Here is a 6,761-nt window from a genome sequence, read left to right on the forward strand (position 1 = left end):
AAGGGGGGCAGCTGCCGAAGAGGGTCAGGAGGTTGGAGGTGCTCGAGGCACAGGAGCAGGGGAACTCTTCACCAGCACAAAGCACGTTTTGGGCAATGCCTGCAGAAAGGACATAAGAACAGGGGCCAAAATCCAGCATGCGTTTTTTCTCTGTGTTTCTGAAATAATCCCTTGGAGATCAATGGGTTTTCACATCTTTCCCCATCTGTTCTTCATCTGTTTGTTTGACAGATGCCAAACCACCATACCCTGTATGGAAAAGCACAAAACAAAATACAAAGCCTTATATCGCCTCTGGTTTTGTTCAGAAACGTTCCCCAGAACCTGGCTGTGTTCTTGCCCTGGGCGTGTGTGGAAGCCAGAGAGAAACCTGCGCTGAGGACAGATCTGCTGTCAGCAGGGTCATCCCAGCAGGGCCCAGAGAAGGGGTGGCCAGGGCACAGACCGTATCCAATGGAGCAGCTTTATTTTTATGCAAACCAAATGACTCCGGTTGCTGCTGGCATCCCCCTGCTGCCAAGAAACCGCTTCCGATATCTCAGTCCCGTTGTTCCAGGCACTGCAGGCTTGTACAGACAGAGACAGCCCCACCCAGGCAGGAGGTAGGTAGAGAGAAGGGAACTGCCTTGCAAAAGGTCGCAGAGCAAGGAAAAGCAGTACTTTGAACACCCCAAAGGCTCCAGTCAGTTGGTCAAGGAGCCTCTCATCCCAGTGTTATGTCAAAGTTCATCCCTGCAAAATCTGTTGAGGACACGAGCAATAGCTTTTAATTGGTACCCATGAATACTTTATCTAGGTCTGAGACTCAGCGACTACAGTGCCCTCATTATCAGTGCCTGGACCAACCCATCCCTGATATAAATAATACAGGATAATTCCCAACATCTAAAAATATTCTATCCTCAGCTGTTCCCACCTTCATCCTATCGATCAGAAGGTCTGCGTGTTTACAACAGCTCATACAGAAAATGAAGTTTAACTATCTTCATTTCAAGTACTGAAACCGCCTCTTTTCAGGACACTGCCATGTAAGTTACAGCTTTTATCACCAACTCCTTAATAGTTGCCAGGTTCTTTGAAGTCCTTTGAAAGTGAACACAATAAAAAGATATGAGCCGAGATTGACCACAAGTTTCATTTCTGCAGGTTCCTACGTGCCTTTGTTGGTCTTTTCAGCAAGCGAATGGAAACCAATTCTGTATCTTCAAGACCAGACAATGACATTTTAGAGTTCCCCTGACTGGTAACAAGAGAGAATAGATGCAGCTTTACAGCAGCCAATGCATCACTACCTCTCAACTTTACCGTTAGCCTCAGGTAAGAGAGGGAAGGGAGATATTTCCTCTTTGCATATAATTTGCTTAATCATTCTGAAAAACAATTCTGCCAGCATGAAAACAGGTTTGAAACAGCAACAGTTAAAAACCTGTGCTATTTGTCCATTACCCCAGGAACAGGGTATTTATATAAGGTTTGGATGAGCAAAAAGGAAGGCTCGGAAAAGATTCTGATAGGAGAGGGAAACGTTAACATGAGAGCATGCCTTGCTCTGGTCGGACTCAAGTCTATGTTGATTTAATAAATGAGAACATCCTGTGCCTCCCCAGGTTGGCAAAGGTAGGATTCAGGATTAAGGAGATCTGCTTTGCTTACTCTGCATGCTTTGCCAGTATCCCCCAACTCCCTGAAACGTCAAGAGAAAGATCAACAGAGTGAAACGTAATCTCAAAGAGAAACACAATATTTTTTAAAATGTCCTCACAGCGGCAATCATAATAAAAATACAAACCTGAGGTTTGTAAAAATCTAGCAATAAAACCACAGACATCTTTACAACTCCCAGATACGCAGCGCTCCCAGGCAGCAAACGCAAACCCCTCCCAGGCACAAGAAGCAAAACTATAACTGGGGAACAGATCTAATTGTTTCACAATTGTTTCACAGCCTGCAAGAAAAAAAAAAGGCCACACATGACACCAATTCACAGGCCATTATCAGTCACCATCAGGGAAGATAAAACAAAATCCCTTCATTTTAACTCTCCAAGAGACCATGGAGCAGCTGGGTTGTATGGAAGTGGAATGCTACACTTACAGGCAAGCACATGCTTTAGGTTCCTAATGCAAGTTCAGATCTTTGTGCTGTTTCCTGCTTGTTTAAAGCATTTTTCTTTGCAAGTCATATTACAGGCATCTGTACTTCCTTAGCTAACAGTAATCGTGTTCTGTTCCATGGGAATAGAGATCATCTCGCTTAAAACATGAGGCAGGCCCTCAGGCAACATAGCTTGGCTTCCCAGTGTGCTCTAGCAGGTTAGTTAATATTTCCATGGCTGGAACCTCCCATTGGCAAAAGGAATCCTGTATTTTCTCTGTCCAACAAGGTTTAAAACTCTTCACGCAGGCACTGCTTATGATGAGGAGGCAACGGAGGATGTGCATTGTTGTGTGCATAGTTGTGTGCGAGGTGATCAGACGCACCTGAGCAGGCTTATAAAGCACAGAGAACAATTAGTGGAGAACTTTCTGGACCCTCTGCAATCATTTAACCTGGTACTTTCTTACATGCTTGACTTGACTTTAAGGTATGGCCACGACTTTGAATTGCCCACCTGTTTGCCTGCATTGCTGCGAGAGGCCATCATCAGCTTGCTGAGATGATGGTACCCATTCAGCTCTTGACAGCTGCACGGACTTGTCTCTTCCTCTGTCTGCCATGGAAATTAAGGCATAGTAGCGATGATGGGAAATTACTTGGAGAGGAGGAAAAAAAAATTCAATGTAGGCCAGGCTAAAAAGTCCAGAGTAAACACAGCCTCAGCCTAGTACCATACAACTGTCAAGTCACATTGCAGTAAGTTTCTTGATGCTGATAATTTTAACGATTCTTTGGCCCAAGGGTACATCTCCCGTTGCAAATCTGCTTCTCCAAAGCTGCTTTATCACTGACCTGAAAGGAAGCAATCATGGCTTGTGTGTAAATGTATGTGACGAGAGCTAATGCGCAGTAATAGCTACAGCACATCCAGCGGGTCTGACAGAAAGGACAAGGTTCTCTCTGTGTTTTGCTCCGTTAACATAGAGGTCACTGGCTTTTTTCCTTATGATCTCTGATGGAATACAGTAGGCAGAGACTGGGCACACACATAGAAAGCTGTCGTGACTCCTTGTATCTTTAGACTAGATTTTTATTTTATTGTTTTGTAAAAGCCTTAAAAAAAAACCAAAAGAAAATGCAGATGTCACGGGTCTTCTTTTACACTAGAAAAAATATTTTTTCTCTTATTTCTAGGCTATTTACAATTTCTTTGTTGTCTTTCATGGACTGCTTGTGTAAGTTCACCTGAAGAGATTTTTGAAAGCTATTCTGGACCCTGCTCACGCTCTTTGTGATTGTATGGGAACCCTTACTCCTCAGGTTCCTGGGAAAGGCCCATGATATAATTGAAAGGTGGAACTGCTTTTGCCCTTTTTGCTAATGTGCAATCACAGAATTTTGGCTAACATCCATCTCATGAATTAATGCTGAAAAATAATGGATTTTCTAAGAGTCTGATTGGTAAAGTCGAGATAAGGGAGCTGACTGAGTAAGGGGCTGATGCCTTCTCCCAGCCAGCAATGGTAGCAGTGTTTTACATTCAGGAGTAGGTCAATTCACTTGCACATTTAATGGATGAGATAAGGGCAGCTTGCACTAAATCAGCTTTCTGGGCAACGTATGATATCAGGGACGCAAAATCCTTCCATCTGCCTGCTGCTGCGGGGAGATGCCTGCATGCACTTCCAGAGCAAGGCCTGGCAGAGCTATTTGTAGATTACTCTCTCTTGTACTAAAAACAAACACTGATGCTCCTGAGCATCATGACCGCTAAAGCAAAGCAGGCCAATGTATCACCTTTGGGAGACACTGGCCACGCTCTGCTAAGCACCATTTCATTAGTGGTAAGTCTTCCTGTGGCAGAGTAACAAGAAGGATCTCCATGTTTTGCCTCCCTCCACACACGTGCAGCTCGCAGCAGCCCGCTCCCACCTTCTGCTCCTCCAGCCGCATACGTCAGGCCAGATTAGGCTTCTCCGGGATCCTGACCCGTTTTGTCCAGTTCTGCTCTTCAGTGGGTGTCTGAGCCTCAGTTTCAGCAGTTGTCATCAGATCTTCCTTGTTCCGCAGCAGAAGGCTTCCTCTTGCACCAGGAACCCCACTGGCCTGAAGTGTTGTGCAAACAAAGGAAAAACAATAACTAACAACAGTCTCTGCCTTAAGGAGCTGACAGCATCTCTCTTATTTCTCCCAACTCCTGTAAATAAATCCTTGGCAGTGTCAGTGTTCTTCAGAGGACGATAAAAGGAACTGTCGTCACTCCCTGACACGGACTGTTCCTGCCACTCACTAAGCTTTCCCTTCCCTCTCCCACGTTGTTAAAAATTAGATCTCATCTGACGACTGCTAATTATCTTAGAAGCTGTTAGTGAGATGCAGCAAAGGGACAAAAGACAGCACTGAAGAACAGCCCTGTGGAAAAAAATGCTGGCTTGGCCAGCGTTACTGAGCAGAATTAGGCCTTCAGTATGTTAGCTGATGCTTCTTCAATAGGATGCCTCATAGCAAAGGTATAAATAAGGATCAGTATAGAAATGTCTCCAGATACACACACACTTACGTGCATTTGGTTCTGATATTTAAAATCTTCCCTTTTGGAACAGGGAGGGATCACGTCACCCTCCAGATTTTAACACTGTGGTTGAATTTCATCCTGGCTGTTGTTCCCTACTGAACAGAGCTCTGGGAAAGACTCTGCCCCATAGCCTTCCCCTCGTCCTACCCCCAGCACACTGCTGTCGGGAGCAAGGGACTCGCGTGACAACCTGCAGGCTGCCAGCTTGCAAGGAGAGACAACCACAGTCTGCTTCTCCATGGGGTAACTGTGAAGCTAATCCCAGATTCTCATCGCAGCCACACTGATCTAATTAATAGTAACTCTTCTGGCTTTATAGGGTAGCGGATGTCTGGATTTAGATCTGCATCACCTGCAAAACCTGGTCAGCAGTGCCTGGTGATATTACAGCTGCATGGCAGAGAGAAAGAGCATCCGTGTGCAGGGACACAGGAGAGGTGATGAATCTTTTCTGCTTCCAGCTCTGCAGCCTGCTGCTGTCTCCTGTCTCTGTAATCTGTGCTCTTTAAAAAACAAAGCAAGTAAAAGAAAATAAGGAGAGAGTCATCTTAAAAGCCAAGAGCCAGCATGGTGTAGAGGCAGATCACCTGGGACAGACCACGGGATAGGATCGGCCTTGCCCTAACCTCTCCCTAATATTTTCCTGCACGCATCTCCCATTAACGAATTAGTATAGGCTTTTTAAAGTATACACAGCCCCTCCAACAAATACACACCAATTTCCATGCATCCTCTTACCTGATCCCTCTCTCTGTCCCCAGACAGCATGGAAAGGAGCAGAAGAGCCCAGAGCTGGAGCTGGCAGGCTGCAGAAGAGCCCAGAGGCTGCTGTGGGCACTGCTGGGAGCCCCCCTTCCTCCATGGGCTGCCCACCCTGTCTGCCCAGGCTTTGCAGCCACTGGATTTATTTCTACATAGAAACTTTGAAGATACTTCTTGCAAGCAACGTGGTGCAAATGCAATGCAGACGAGAGCATGCAGGGCTGTGTGGCAGAGGATCCGAACGGTTCTTCAGCTGGTCCTGAGACAGACTGGCCAACCTGAGACTCTCTGCTTAGCAACAAGGTCCTGGCAGTCCTTACAGATTATTGCATCCCATCAAATCCAGGCAAATCCACCCGTGCAGGGAGTTCCCTGCTCTACAGAGCTTGACCATATGTCTGAAGAATAAGCCATGAAGGGATAGAGGTCGTTGAAATGAAGCCGAGGGCTCAGAGGTCCTCAGATCTGGAGTTTCCTGCCTGATCCTGTCAAGCACGGGAGTCAAGAAATCTGAATTTTATCTCAGTTTCTCTGTGGGTATTCTGTCTGACCCTGGGTTGGTTTCTCAGAGCTAGTCTTTGAAGGGATGCCTGCAGTTCTTACAGAAAGCTGTAACTGCGGGAAGCTCTGCTGATGACACCAGAGGGACAGCCCACAGGGACACAGGACCTGAAGGGCTGCACACCATGTCATAAATTTTTGTGATCCCTGATTTTGGTGGAGCATAAACAATGTAGATTTTACTGTAAGATATTCATACCTCAGAGCCCTGCGATTGCACTTTGATGGATTAGGGATTTAAATTGCTAGGGGGGAAAAAACCCTTTGCCATGTCCAAAGTTCAGGAGTTGTGATCAGGGCCAGAGCTCCCTCCAGCCCAACTCTCGCCGAAGAGGAGACACGGAGCTATAATTAACTGCATCACACAGCACCCTCCTTTTCAGGATGTTTAAAGAGCTTTATTAAAGACATGCAATTACCATGCTTGCAGCACCCTGCAAGACAAAGATATTCCCATTTTGAACAGGAAGAAACTGGGGCAGCTCAGCGGGTTGCTCACCTTTTACAAGATGACAAACTGGGTGATATTTGCAGGCTCAAATGTAACAGAACCGAAAAATTCAGGGAAACCAGGGAGACACATTAAAAATGCTTAGAGATTATTTCAGTTTTACTTCTGAATGAATGTATTTTCATCCTTTTGTTTCCAACATATTTTCCTTACATGGGTTACCGGGCTCTGTTGCTGTTGGATGAATGTCACACCTTCAAGCTGGCTAATAATAAGCACTTTCTTTCCAGCAACACGGCTGAGAGCTTTTCCTTC

At 45.7% G+C, this 6,761-nt stretch overlaps 1 long non-coding RNA gene across 1 annotated transcript; it reads left to right on the top strand.

The window, feature by feature from the left end:
* The first annotated feature begins 601 nt into the window (after positions 1-601).
* LOC128853906 (uncharacterized) lies at positions 602-5,559 on the top strand. The gene is made up of 3 exons (XR_008452723.1): positions 602-1,317; positions 4,992-5,109; positions 5,434-5,559. It is a non-coding gene; the product is annotated as an uncharacterized LOC128853906 (long non-coding RNA).
* The last annotated feature ends 1,202 nt before the right edge of the window (positions 5,560-6,761 follow it).

Source organism: Cuculus canorus, chromosome 17 (assembly GCF_017976375.1).
Source record: "Cuculus canorus isolate bCucCan1 chromosome 17, bCucCan1.pri, whole genome shotgun sequence".
In the NCBI taxonomy this organism is placed as follows: domain Eukaryota; kingdom Metazoa; phylum Chordata; class Aves; order Cuculiformes; family Cuculidae; genus Cuculus; species Cuculus canorus.